We start from the raw sequence: 16,388 nt of genomic DNA on the forward strand, positions 1-16,388 counted from the left end.
AAATGTGTTTGAAAAAAAAACTATGAATAGAAGTCTACTGTTTTATCTTGATATCATTTTTAAATTGAGTAAAATGTGTTTAAGAATAAAACGTGAATAGAAGTCCATGGATTTAACTTGATATCATTTTCAAATCGAGTAAAATGTGTTTAAAGGAAATCGTAAACAGAAGTCCATGAATTTAACTTAATATCATTTTCAAATTGAATAAAATGTGTTTAAGAAAAAAACACCAGTAGAAGTACATGGATTTAACTTGATGAAATCATTTTCAAATTGAGTGAAATGTTTTTGAAAAACAGCATAGTCCATGGTCAACCAGATATCATTGAGTGACATGTGTTTAATCTCATACCGAATAAAATAGAACTCAACGAACATGATATCAAATGACATAATAGCATGGGCTACCAGTATATAAAATGTAGCAAAACTTACTCGAAGCTGTGGTCTTTTATTTATTCCTGTAATTCATTTCTTGTATATTTCTAAGAAGACAGTTAAATGCTACTACGAAAGGTCTATGGTTGATTGGTTGATTTAGCTACATCAGTCACGATATTTAATCAATTATAAAATTTACAGATAATATTTCATATTATAATGTTTTAAATCACTTACTGTCAGGATAAGATTTCTCAATTTAACCGCATTATGTTTGAATCAAGATTTCTGCTTCAGTTGAACACAGCAATAATGTTTTCAATATATATGTTATAAGTTATAGAAAATAAAATTAATCAAGTAAATCAAGAAAATGCACTTAATATTAAAATACTGTACAGTCATTTGCAAATATTAAAGAATTGTGCAACAGTTTGATTATTATAACAGAATGACTTAATTTTAATAATTTTAACTTGTCGTCGAAGAACTGTCAAAGGTTTGACGTTTAGGTCGGTGGCGACATCTAACACAGAACTATATGAACCCGGTAGTCACTACGTAGTTCCCGACAAACTGGGAACGATTTTGCATAGAGGCGCTGTATGCAACCGCCACTATGAATCTAGGAATCTAATTGGATTCCTTTATACGCTTTTATATGAATTCAACTGGACGTTAGTTCCTCACGAACTGGGAACAATTTTGTATAGAGGCGCTGCATGCAATCGCCTTAGAACAATGGGATTTTTGGTGGATTTTCATTGGATTCCTTTATACGCTATTAGATATATAATTATGGTTCCGGTTTTAGAGGAATATCAATATATACATTTATATATCTATTTTCCATACAAACTAAGGCAGCTTGGCCATATATATGCATGTATAAATCAATATATACATTTATATATCCATTTCCCATACAAACTAAGGCAGCTTGGCCATATATAATCATGTATAAATCAATATATACATTTATATATCCATTTCCCATACAAACTAAGGCAGCTAGGCCATATATAATCATGTATAAATCAATATATACATTTATATATCCATTTCCCATACAAACTAAGGCAGCTAGGCCATATATAATCATGTATAAATCAATATATACATTTATATATCCAATTCCCATACAAACTAAGGCAGCTTGGCCATATAAATCATGTATAATCAATATATACATTTTATATCCATTTCCCATACAAACTAAGGCAGCTTGGCCATATATATGCATGTATAATCAATATATACATTTATATATCCATTTCCCACAAACTAAGGCAGCTTGGCCATATATAATCATGTATAAAATCAATATATACATTTATATATCCAATTCCCATACAAACTAAGGCAGCTTGGCCATATATAATCATGTATAAATCGATATATACATTTATAGATCCATTTCCCATACAAACTAAGGCGTCTTGGCCATATATAATCAGGTATAAATCAATATATACATTTATATATCCAATTCCCATACAAACTACGGCATCTAGTCCATATATAATGAGAAAAAAACAGTATATAAATCCGTGAATAACTTTTTTGTCTTTCGATGTCGGCTCTTCCTATCCATGGATTCAACTTGACGTTAGTTCCTCACGAACTGGGAACGATTTTGCATAGAGACCCTGTAAGCACCCCTTATTAAGAATATGGCGGGATATTTGAATGTGCTTTCAAATTTAGAGAAACGTTTTGATACAAAATGTATTATTATATGTCTAATAAATCATAAGAATATTCAGATTGTTTCTCAAACTTACTCGGAATGTATTGTAAAATATGTAAAACATGAAAAATCTACTTTAAAACAAACAATAGAAATGTTTAAGTGATACTTGTCTATCTATAGCTGTAATATAATAAAATATTATGTGATTGTTTTAAGCAAAACACTTTTTAAGAGCTATGCAGGACATACATTTTATTCTAGATTGTTCAAATTAGTCCATAGCACTCATTGAAATGTCTTTTAACCAATTATCACACCAATGATAATAGTTACCACTTATACTAGGATATTTAAATTATTGCACAATATTTCTTGAAATATGTTCTAAATAAGAAGTACACAAACTAAACTACATCGGAACAAAAAATAGAAAAAAACAGCACAAAATTACATCAAAGTGCTTTAAAGAATTTGTTAAGGAATTCCAGATGCATTAAAGAGCTCTGCAGGACATATCATTTATACATGAATATTCAAGTTATCAAAATTGTTTTTCGAAATATGTTTTGAAATATGCGATACTAAAAGTAAAATACTTAGAAGCAAAAAATGAATAAAAGAATATTTAAAGAGTTTGAGATGCATTTTAAAGATGTATTCAAACTATGTAATATCTTTAATAAATATAAAGTAAATTAATATCAATTATAATTTCAAAAGTGAATAAAAATATGATCTCTACCCATACATACAGTCAATTATTTTACATATCTCAATGTTAACTATTATTTATAATTGTACATATTATTAAAAATCTTTTTTATCTTGTTTTCTTCCAAAGTTTCATATATTTGTCAACGTAGACATTTTTTGCTGAAAACCACTTCAAGCAATGATGTCCACACACAGTCCTTGAATCAAATTTAACAAGAATTGCGTTTGGACAATCAAGGCCTAAAATTGATCACAAATACATCTAAAGTCAGCTTTCCTCTTCAAAGTATTTGTCTGCAACAATAAAATATATCTTAAATAGTATAATAATTTACTAAAAATATGTGTCATAAAAATAATTGAAGTTTGTGTAGTCAAGTAGAACAAATATGGGTGTGTAAAGTGGAAGCCCCAAGTCGTTAGCTACCCTCAATTGGTAAATGATACGTTTTCTTGTAAGAGCTTAAGGTTATCAAATTTCCTGTTATAATAATGAAGCTCTTGTTTGCTTCTATTTTTTCTAAGAAAACTTTATAAGAAAATTCACGATAATAGTATTTGAGTTGTATGAGGTAAAGAATTAAAATTTTGGATTAAATTAATATTTATTTTTCTGGTGAAATTGCCCATATTTCAAATTTTATTTTCATTTATCATATAATAATTAAAAATATATTTAAAATATCTATATGATCAAACAATAAAAAGAGCTTTATTGTTTGAAGTTAAAGTGATATATACATCAAGTGCTCAAGCTAAAATAATACTTACAAAATCGTGATATAAAAACGTCCTATGTAATTCTCATTTGAATCCACTTATCTCAAAAGGGTTCATAAGTTACTTCTGACATTTGGTTAGTAAGATTTTAGACAGCATTGTAGAGTCTTCAGAATTAAATCTATAAGATTAAGAAACACAATATAGAATACAAAAAAGATGACAAAATACAGTACACTATTAATACACAATACATTATTAATTTAGTAGTAATTTGAAAAGTTTAGTGTAATTTGAAAGCACACAGGAAAGCTTAAATATTACTCCAAAAAACTTTATTTAGCAACAAAAATTTAAAGTTTGAATATTAAAATATGAAGATACATCAGTTTTATGGGTGAAAACTAAAAGCCATACAAATATAATGCATTATATGCTGTAAATTTTTCCAGAGAATTTTAAATCTATATTGATCATCAGGCATAATCCAAAACTGAATGTTAGGATTTTACTTTGTAATTCAAAAATGAAAGAATTTATCAAAAGCGCGGTTATAATATATCAAAACCTTGAGTCTATATGTCGGTTATGTTTGGTATGTGTGGAAATTTGCGCCGCCATCATGTTTGTGGCTTATATATCACTCCGTCAACTATCAGACTATCCAACTATCCACTTGCGATACAAACACCAGAAAGCAAGATCATGGCTCGTAGGCGAAAATCTGGCAGCCTTCGGTATCGGATTTGGCCACCACATACCATAACGGATAGTGCAATATATCGAAAGCCGCCAAGAAACACCATTACTGGCATCACATTGACACTCAACGGTCAACAACCTTAATGGTCAAGCCTAACTTACTGACTTTTTGTTCAATGAACTTTTGCAGTTTTCTTTGGTTGAATTTGGTAACAGTCAGCCTGGCATTTAAATACTACAGGCACAATCCAAAAACTTTGTAGAATAGCTCTTTTACAACAGTTGCAACTAGATTTTTCTTTTCCAATGTAAATTTTGTGGTCTTGCGAAATACTAATTATACCAAATTCGTTCATGTAAAACCGCTTAATTCCATTCCTCCATTACTACAGGGCATTAAATTCTTGTAAAACTTTATCAAATTTAACTTTGTGCCGATACAAACGTTTGGCGAAACCTAATATCCTCATATAGGCCACAGCCACGTCGGTTGCGTCTTGTCAAGACGCCAAACCGCAAAGAGGTTGAGGTCGAGGGCCCTTTTGCTTTGATCGTGCCGACGAACTGGCTCACTGAAACTGCATATCGGATCCCGTAGTAAGTTTACACTCCTTAGTTATATTGAGTTTGTGATGGGATTTAGGATTAGGAATTGGATATATTATAATAATGCTCAACTGACTTAAGATTGCTTACATAATAAAGTTCTATAATTGGTTAATTTTTTAAATTTCTATATGAACAACAATCTTTATATTTCATCATGACTTCGTATTTGGTTAGATAGTTTTTAGAGATCGCTATTAGAAGACATCCCAATAATTTCCCTTTCTGTCAATCAAATTTTCAACAAAATTGCATCTTCGAGCAATTTTCACCGAAATTAATCAGAGATTGAATATTTCCGAATGACACGACAAAATAAAAGCATTAATTAAAGCTGCCAGTCAAGATTTTTTCTTAACATTCCGGCGTTGTTTTTCTCTCGCGAATTCAACCCGATGATATATCTCATTTATTAAAGGCCGAAAGTTGGAAAAGCGGGGAAAAAGGAAAAACTTCAGCAAAAAATCTGGGCGTTATATATATTTTAAATTTTGTTTTCTATCGTCGCTGACGTACCGCGATTACATTGATAAATGGATTCATATCAGTTTTATTAGAGTTTTTTTGGAGGTAGGTCCTGGAAATATTATTCTGACGATATTTTGGTTTAACTTTGCAGAACATCCGTCTTAAGAATTTCACCACCGTCGTTAGATGCAGACATCCCCGATTTTCAAGTTTTTATAGAAGAAAGAAAGCTTCGAAAAAATTATCTAAAATAATTGAAGTATTTTATTACCAAAAGCCATAAAAATAATTATTTTGGTATTTATAATTTTGAGTCTGTTGATTAAATTTGAAGAAATCTTTATGTAAAACTTAAAACCTGAATATTATGAACTTTATGATTAATTTCTTTTGTAATCAAAGCACAGAAGTAATTAATGTTAATTCTATGAGACCTCAATAAAAAAAATTAAGACCAAATATCATGAATTGGCCCAGAGCTTAAGTGATCTGTAGACCGCATTGCAAAATAAAGGTTTCATGTTCAAATTATTTTAATCATAATTGTAAATTTTATACAAACTAATTACTTTTTTTGTTATTTTGATGACTGATTACTTTTTTTGTTATTTTGTTGAAAAACTGATCCTCGGAAGTGGACGGTGCCACTGGTCCTTTTTTTTCATTACATTTGATTTTATGACGAATACATCGTAAGGACAGTATTACAGTATTTACACGTACACAAATGTTCAGATTACTTTTCAATTTACTTTTCTCCCAGCAAACTGGTTAATAAACAAAGTTATGGTTGATCCAAAACAAAAGTGGCACAACCGTACCTAGTCTCCTCTATTGTAAAAAAATATTTTTACAGAAAAGTACTCACATTCCGAGCCTTGGTTTTTTATTTGCTTTAGTTATTTATTATTAAAATTTAAATAGGTTATGGGTAAATATGATTGGTGAAGCTCAATATATTACATAGGTCCCTCCCCATAAATCCTTTTTTTGATATCGCGCTCTGGATTTTGGAGGTCCGAGTAGCGTAATATTGCTCCAAAAGAGTTTTTTTATTGTCAATTCAGACGTATTTATACGTTTTCGATATATAATATGTCCTAAAGAGGACCTTTCTTCCTTATTCGTACCCATGTCAACAGTTTAGGCATAAATAGCCGCATTAGGCGAGGGTGCCAGCCTGCTACTTCAGCCGGGGATTCCTTTTTGTCGATGAAATTATTATTCTCTCCTTTGTTATTTTTATGATAAAGCTACGCGATGTATAAGAGTCAAAAATAACAAATTGTATAAATGCGAGTTGTTATTATATGTGTTTCGTATTGGCTTTGTTCAGTGTACACTGTACAGACAGGCAGGCAGGGAAATTTGGAGCAATGATATTATTGTGCCGATGGGGAGCTAAAATAACAAAATGTAAAAAATATCACGTGCGTTTATATTTGAGTTTGAGCTTAAAGAATTGGTTTTATGCCAGTATGATCAGGAGTGAAAGCAACCGATATTTTGAATAATTCACATCCATATTTATAAGTTCTATGCAACAAGGCATGAGTGCTGACATAGAGCAAGTTTATGTTTTGAAATCACTGAAAATTGCATCAGTTTTATTAGTAGTTTGAGAAAACAAATGAGTAGCTTTTATTTCAGACTAGCCTTGTAGTTCACCAAAAATTTTCATTAGATGTATACATAAGATTTGACCCCAAAGTGTGTGAACTGTAGCTAAGTTAAAAAAGGAAATGCTAGGTAATCAAAAAAGTAACTAAAGAAAAGATATGATTTCTTGGAATTAAATTTAATAAATCCAATGTTTTAAATAGTAAATTATATGATCGAGTTTTCAATATTTAGATCATGAATAGAGGATTTATGAATTTAAAATTGATACATACAATACTTAAATTACTTCAATGTTCATAATATTTCAAATTTTACATTAAGGTCTGTTGGAAATAAATTTCTTGAAAAAAAAAAAAATAAAAAGCCAAAGTTTGGATTTTACATTTTATATCGAGTTCTTTGGAATTGAAATTATTAAATTCAATATTATTGAATTGTGCTTGTTGTGAGAATTTTCTTCATATCTTGTGTTTTATGTATCTATACCATTATTTATGATCATTGTTTTGTACATCTATTTGCTGTACACACACACTTGCTTAACAATACACTGGTTTATCATTCAATATTAAATAGTTCTAATAGCTAAGCTATAAACGACTTCAACGCAATTCTTCATAAATACTTGGGAACAATAACATTTAGGTTATTGATAGATTGTAAATTATTATAGCTATGATGGTAAATGTATTGCAGATATGTAATTCAAATTCTTGGAATATATTGCACAATTCTATTCCAACATACGAAATCAGAGCCACAACCCATCAGAGCCATTGCTTTTGCAAACTATAAATCTGGCCGTTAAATTGACCGCGCGTATTACATCCAATTTTGATCGATTTCGGTATAACAAACGACTTAGTCCATTGTAATGCAGATTTGCAGGTACATGTCGGATAACTGGAATTTATGCATTGCTCTAACACACATCAAACTCGACGATCCATTCCGTTTAGTGGCCTCAAAGTTTAAAGATGAGACACATGACGATATTTCAAAATTATCTAATGCATGTGTCGGTTAATCTAGATTTAGTGCACCAATATTTAGTCGGTCATAATCCATTAGTATAGTTTGTAACTGCAACCGCAGATTCCGTAACTAATGACACAAAGTTTGATAACTAATGATACGATGATGTACGAGGAATTCACTTATGTGTGTGGGAGTATAATAACACACTGAATATAATGGCCATTGTTCGAACCATCATTAATATTAGATATCTTCCAAGATATATCTCAGGATATATCATAGCGTAAAGCCCTTTGTTAGAAGGGCAACTTCTCCTAGTTTTTCGCGCCGATAATACTTCCATAGTGTCTGCACGATACGTACGTAGACGGGTTTTCGTTCTATGGTCCGACTTGAAATATTACAGCTTAATCGACATGAATAACCCATATAGAGCAGAGAGAGCTTTTTAGGAAATCCATTAGAATTAGACGAGCTTATGGCGGTTAGGGCTTTCATATTTTCTTTAGGGTTAATTTATAATGGTATCGGTGAATATTTATAGTAGACCAAGCTCTAATGATCATATCATTTTATATTAAAATAAAATTTTCGTTTCCGATCTGTTTAGGTTCTAATTGACTCTAAATTGTTCCCCACAAAATTGTAAAAAAGTGTCAAATATCATTTTTATATAAAACTATGCGCCGATGTCAACTATTTAGAAGTCATTTGCTAAAAAGATAGTAACTTGTATCGGTAATTTTTGTAGAGTTTGTAGAATTGATAGCTACTACTTCATTTCATCTATATTCATGAGACATTAAATAAAGTGTTCATAAAATGCAAAGAAAAAAATCGAAGAATGACCAGAGATGTAGTTCTTTACAGTAATGGTAGTATAATGTTAGAAGCGGAGAAGTAAGGCATCATGTTTTTTTTTAACTGTTCTGTCATCAATGCACTTACTAAATCGTGTTTTTAAACTATTAATACTTAAATGAATGACATATCTTCAAGATTTTCAAAATTTAAATATTTTTCAATGAGAATTGAGCATTTCATCCGTGGTAATTAACAATTAATTGAATTGAATGAAAAAATTAAATTGGACTAGAGATAGATCAACAATAGCAATCAGAAAAAGTATCGTCAAAAAAATTGCTATAGCTATGGCTGCAAATTTACAATTTATTTCAAGTTATTGTTTTTAAAGTACCTACTTTCTAAAAAAGGAATTTTTGTGTTTTAAAGCAACACCTGCCAGCAATTCTTTTTCCGATTAACGTTGAGTTAATAACTATAACAAATCAAAATTTTAGATAAAATACCATGCAAAGAAAAAAAATTGAACAAGTTATAATTCAAAATAACATAACAACTCTAACATAAAATGATAAATAAAAGTGTCTTTTTATATTTTTTTCGATAAATATCCAATTTTCCTTAAAGTTCACACAATTCAAAGTACAATATATAATAATAAACTTTTAAAAATACATTACACTATGAAAGTTAAATGTTTAATTTAACTTCTTACATTGATAATTTGCTACTCGGAAAACAATTGCATGTATCTAAATAGTGTGTTTGAGAAATACAATAATAATATAATACTAAAAATGGGTAGTACTACTGGTTTAGTCCTGTAATCTCCTACTCCATTCAGGAAAGAAGAGTGTAAAAGATTTCCCATTGGGTTATTTGCAATTAGAAACAAATTTTTTATCGATATTTTAAATTGAAAATAGACATTGCTACTGCACGATTTCAGGCTGTCCAGAGCAGGGTTCGAACGTCCGTGAGCCTAACTACTACATTATGGAGCACCCATATAATAATATATGTATACAGCAAAAATTTAATATGAATATTATTTAGTTTACAACTTTATTTCCTTAATACTGAACCCAATCAGAAAGTGAGTTGTCTTTGGGTGTGGTAGGTACTTCAATCGATTCTATTTTCCCAATGTTCCCAATCCCTGTACCGTGGCGATTAAATCACAGTCAGCCGGATATAACTGTCCGGATTCATAACACGTTAACAGTGTGAACCGCCACACCGCCACACCGCCAGACCGCCGCACCGCCACACCGCCACGTATGTAATATATATTGTTTATGCATCCATGCTCCCGTTCCCGTATGACTGCCATGATATTAGGTGGTGGTGGTGTCGTAGGGCGAGCATAAACTGAAACTGCACAACAGCCGACGTGCTTATGTCAAGAACACTAGGGCAGCCCTTTGACACGAGGCAAGGATTCTGCCTGACGGACAATATAAAGCTGCTTATCCTAAATACTTGACATAACGATGCAGGTTGACCGACAACTGCACGGAGCAGCAACACACGGACGTATTGCTGTCGAGGACTTAAAGGGCTGAGGACTGAGGATTGAGGACTGAAATCATCCCCTTTTGTGTTATACTCGAGCTAAGAGTACGCATTCCGACATATTGTGACGTTTTGTTTCAAGGGTTCAGATTTGACTTTGGTCTCATATGTATTATTCTAAGTACACTAGAGTAATATTCTTAGTCGCAGGAGAATAGAAGAAAATTGAAATATTTACCAATTATTTACGCCTAAGCTTTGATGCAATAAAGTGCTTTTTTACTTATTGCATATGTTATTCTTAAGTGTCCATTGGAAAATATCAAAGTTATTGAACTGCATTACCAAAGTTATCAAGTATATTGTTGTTTAGGTACTGTTAAAAAATTATTCCTAATTCTCAAAAAATAAATCAATATCATCAACTCTATGATACGTTATATTTTTGGTTACAAAAGCATCAAGTTAAAATTGAAATCGGTTCGAGCCTAAACTTCACCATCATCTGGTAAGTTGTATCAACTTATATTATTATCCTCCCAATATTATTTTTCCTAAACCCAAACAATAAGTGCATGTTCAACTCCAATCTATATTTCATCAAAACCCATTTTAAGTTATGTCTTTGTTTAGTATAAGCATATCCAAGAAATAACTTCGGTCTACGTTGCAATATAAGTTGGCAAAGCATACAAAAAACTATGGTGAAAAATATTATAACACACATGGCTACGATGTAGAATTTGCGAATTATGTTCAGAACGTGCCATCACGTGCCCGTTTTGTTGGGCATGTTTTGATTCTCTTGCAAGGAGACTCCTGGGAAAGTAATCTAGACGCACAATACTCATGATTGTTCTCGTAAAAGGAAATTGTAGCATTTTTCGTAGAGGATAACACAGTAATATATATAATTTTTTGAAAATTCTTATCGAAAATTCTAAAACAAATCATAAACATGTGATAGGCATATTGTTGAAGTCATGTGCAACAAATACATATCAATGTTTTAATGCAAGTTGAGTATTTTTGACTTGTTATCTCAAAGCGTGTATGCTAGATCATTAATTATAAACCCTAAAATTTCAATTACTATTTTAATCAAACTGCAAAAAATCCATTAAATTATGCTGTCAAAATATAATGCTAAAGTTGAATTTTCACTTTGAATTAACATCATTCTTGCCAAAATCAAGGCAAGTCAAAAGAATTAGGATAATCCATGGACAATAAATAAAGAAGGACGTTAGCACAACAAAATCAGGAAAAAGTTAATGATCGAATTAGAATGGAAATGCCTTTTGAAATATTTTAACCATGAATTCATCAGTGGTAGGATTGATGAAAATAAATTTATATATATATATATATATACCCCCTTAAATATATATATATATATATATATATATATATATATATAGAAATATGAACAAACAACACTCTTTTTTACGCTAATTTATTAAATAATTATTTTTACAAACGTTTTGAGACTAGGTTTGTCTCATTATCAGTGTGTTATAATTTAAAATCTAAAATATGGAAACCTAAATTAGCATTATGTGTTATCCGTTACAAGTCGTTCATTATACTGCCCCACCAACGATCGTCGGAGTCTGAATTCTTTATCAAGGTTAACTAGATGAGTCACAAAATATCAAACAGAATTAAATATAATAACACATAATGCTAATTTAGGTTTCCTTATTTTAGATTTAAAATTATATATATATATATATATATATATATACATTTGGACGCGAATTGGATACTCTGAATGAATTTTTTCAAAATTTAAAATTCACCTTTGGGTCAATGTATGGGTCATCAGAATTCATTTTAGAGGGATGGTTCTATAGCCATTTTTCTTATTTTGATACCTAGAATCCAAAAATCATATGTGCCTAAGTGATTTTGTTTGTCATATACAATTTGGCCCGCCCTAATAGATATATATATATATATATATATATATATATATATATATATATATATATATATATAGGTGTGTGTATATATTTTGATTTGGATATAGTATTAGTATAATATCAACATACATCCAAAACCTATTAAACCCTTTCGCTAAAATGAAATATATAGATAATTCGATTCAAATAAACCCGGCTATAATAATTTCTATTCGAAACCAAAACTAATGAAGCTTTGTACAACAATTAATAAATTCGAAAATACGATACTGTTGTTGTTTGTCAAGTAAACATGACACTATGTGTGTCGTATAATATCACACAATTCGAATTGTGCACGTTCCACTAATGACGACCAAATATTTGAAATTCATGTTATGCTGTTATTTGAATAAAGTTTTCAAAACGAAATTAGAGATTCTGAATTATAATCTACGAAGAAAATAATTTAGATTATACAGACTAATTAAAATACGATATTATCAAAAATATTTTTTCAGGATTGAGTATTGATAGTGTGAACGCCATGAAATTATAAAATAAGTCAAGATTTGCCTAATTGATTCAAATATGTGTAATTCAAAAATATCTCAATATAGATTTTGGCATGCATATTAAACATGTGGTACATATATATAAAATATATGATACCCCCCAACATTATATGTTTTCCGCGTTGACGAAAATTTAATAAGAATGTTTACAGTAAACTTCCCGATCCAAAATTTATTTCTACCCCTCATAACTTATTGATTCATTTCCATAAATATCCTTATTCAAGAATAAATTCTATAGTAACATAAACCGTTATTAATAATCTCTCAGGGTGGAAGTATTCTGTCTGTTCAGTACGTTTCCTCATTGATCCGAGCCGTGACAGCACGTCATTGTACTCGATGAAAAACATTTCTTAATATTACGATAAAATGCTCCAGAAATGTGGGTGTTCGTGTTTTCAGGGGAAAATATAGAAATTCACTTGTACGAAAAGTATGATACGTTTTTATTAAATGGGGATGAAAAAGGAAATTGAAATGTTGCTGTGTATGGCTAATGAAAATAGTGTGTAAGTACAGTTTCTGGTGATGGAACTCAAGAAGAAAAAAAGAAAATATATATTTATGGATAGGTAAAATCTTAGTAAACAGCAAAATACTGAAATACGTGTCAAATAATTTCATCTCTAATATCTGTAATAAAATTCAGAAATTCTAAACTAATTAAATGTCAAGGTCTGGTCGTTGTGCGGTTTGTAAAAAAATGACCAATATTTAAGAAATGTAGAAAGGTTGTCCAAAAGACAACATTATAACAACTGTAGAAATAAAATTCGAAATCAATATGTAATAACAGACCACCTTAAAATAAGTAATCCAAATATTGTGCGAGACGAAAGCCTCAAAAGACGCTTTGCAGAATCCTGTTTCATACAAATGTACAAAAATAGTATTGAAATGAATTTCAATTGTTGAATGAATTGAATTGTTATTCAATAGAGTACTTTATATTTATGTTAAAAATTTAGAGCATATTTTAATATAAATATATAAAAAAATCATTACGTTCAATAGAGCATATAAATTTTAAAGAAACATATGTACACAATTGTATTTAAATAAAACAATTAAAACCATATATTTTTAATTTTTACTACCCATATGTACCATTAGCGAATAAAATTAAACTTAACCGCCAGCTCCATTCAACAATACAACATGTCGTAACTTTTATGATCGCCCAACATACTCGGAAGTAAGTTATTATATTTCATACATAAACAAGGCAATTAAAGGCATTGTTAGGGTCTTATGGTGCTTACTTCATCTATAAAAGGTACGGCCCAGTTCTGCACATAATGGAATATATTACATACGGTGGATTGTAATGGAAAGGTCCTTGATTAATAGATCTCGTGTGTCATGGCTCATACGTCTTCGTGTAATAAATTATATTATTCATGCATAGGTTTTACATGGAGCACCCCGTAAAGCACTTTGGGATAATATAATATATATATATATATATATGTGTGTGTGTGTGTGTGTGTATATTCACAGTCTGTTAATGACTTCATGAACTTATGTTAATTCCATAACCATTTGCATTGCGTTTAATACTTGTCAGCTGGTAATAACTAAGGGAAACACATATAACATTTATATCATATATGATATATCTATTTCAGAATTTAATTTCAAGCCATAAAATGCATTGTGGCCAGTTTTCAGAGGTATAAAATATAGACATATCTGAAGAAGTTTGTAGACTCGCTAGAAAATCCAATTTATAAACTTTATTTTTCCAGGTTTTAAATCATTTTTGAAAGTCACAAAATAATTTAAAAAAAAATACTAGAGGCGCCCAAGTATGTTCCAAATTGAATGATCCATCAGCACTCCATACGTTCATGGTATCAGAAGAAATCAGAAGACATGCATCTAACGACAAATTAAACACTAATATCATCCAAAACAACCTGCCAAAGACTTGCTTTCATTTAAAACTATCCTAAAAACTCAACAACCCTTCATTAGATGTGTATATATTGTCCTATCTCTAAAAATGCTTTATCGACATACAGAAAGTTAAGCACTATGTGTACTTTATAACAAAATAAAATTGCGCAATTTTTGATCATTTTTTCGAAACGTATGATAGCTTCTAAAGTAATTAAAATGTTTTGAATGCATGTTCTGCTGCAGAACAGAGTACACGGCAATTAAACTAGCATCGTGACTGTCGCATAAAATTGCTGTGCAAACGCTGGGAAGCTGCTGCACATTTATTATAAAAAGAACTAATATAAAATATATATGATATTTATAACATATTTATAATAATATAGTCACCTAATTACTTAATTTTAAGCCAATTCGCGGTAACGCAGCTGATAACATAGCGTTGCCAACGCTCGTTTCTTGGTTCTAATTTACTTGTAATTAGTGATTACCAGCGTTCTTCATATTCAATTATCAATTATTAGTTTCAATTAATATCTCAGCAACACCTTCTAAAATCTAAAGTTTTCCTCCTTAGGTACAACTTTTCATTAAGTTAAGTATTTTTCGCAATTCTCGAATTGACTGGTAGAAAACATTAGGAAATCGACCCGAATTCTCGAGGCGTCAAGAGATGTTCAGACGCTCAGTTTCGTCTCGTTAGCACCAGCCCGGTAATTAGAGTATTACAAATTTAAATTACATTTTCATGCATCGATGAGCTTAACGTTCACTTCTCACCCCATGGAAAAGCTCGAGAGAAAACTTTGGACTCGTTGCAACTATGGATGGCTTTGTGAGGAACGGAAATATATAAAGCAGAGTCAGAAAACATTTTTTGAAATTCGAGTTTTTTCAGAACTTCCAAGCTTTATATTTATTTTTTACCACTTACTTAAAGACAAAATTAGGTATGCCTGATCTAGCAATAAAAGTTTTTTGTGGTTGGTTGGAATTGAAGGTATTCTCAAGAAGTGTGTCAAAAATTTGAGCTTAATATTGGCAACATTTACATTATAAATCGTCCGAGTTTCGTCAAAAGCTTTATCTGATGTAAATGATCATAGTGAATATAGTTAAAAATAATTATATACTTTTATAATCTATTAAAAAAATCGTTTTTATAGCAAGTTCTCCCTTTAACTAAAAAACGAGCACAAATTAATAGTTAACTACTGCTTCAGTGGAGACAAAAAAAAAGGTTTTAGTTGTATACGTGTAATTATAGAACCCAACATACATATATAAAAGCAAAATATCTAATTCTCGCATAAGTTAACGTATTTTCTTTGCAATGTAAAAATATTATGTTAAAAAAAACATTGAAAAAAATCTGAATAAGTCTAAAATTTAGATATAAAAATATACATATTATTTCAGGCTAGGTTGACAACTACTGCCACTATGCTAAGATGAGCGAGTGCTCTATCTAGATTGAAAACTTATCAGTCAATTAATAATTTCAATTACTATGAAGATGATTTGAGCTGCTCTTATATGTAATAAAAGTTCTTTTTGAATAAAGTTTCTGTTAATTTTTTTAGAAATAATCTTCTTGTATAAAACTCGGTGCAAATTATGGTAGAGTAGTAATTTCAAGCAATCATAATTATATAATAACCAAAACATTTTTAAGGAATTATCATGAATAATCATGTTTGCAGAATCATTAATGCTATTTGATTGTTAATGAATGTATCTCAAAATTGTTATAGTAGAGAGATGAATTCATTTGTCGTACCACAACAAATCCAGAGC

The sequence above is a fragment of the Ctenocephalides felis genome, unplaced genomic scaffold, assembly GCF_003426905.1.
Source record: "Ctenocephalides felis isolate EL2017-DRISC unplaced genomic scaffold, ASM342690v1 CF-g0.4_SCAFFOLD_03570, whole genome shotgun sequence".
In the NCBI taxonomy this organism is placed as follows: Eukaryota; Metazoa; Arthropoda; class Insecta; order Siphonaptera; family Pulicidae; genus Ctenocephalides; species Ctenocephalides felis.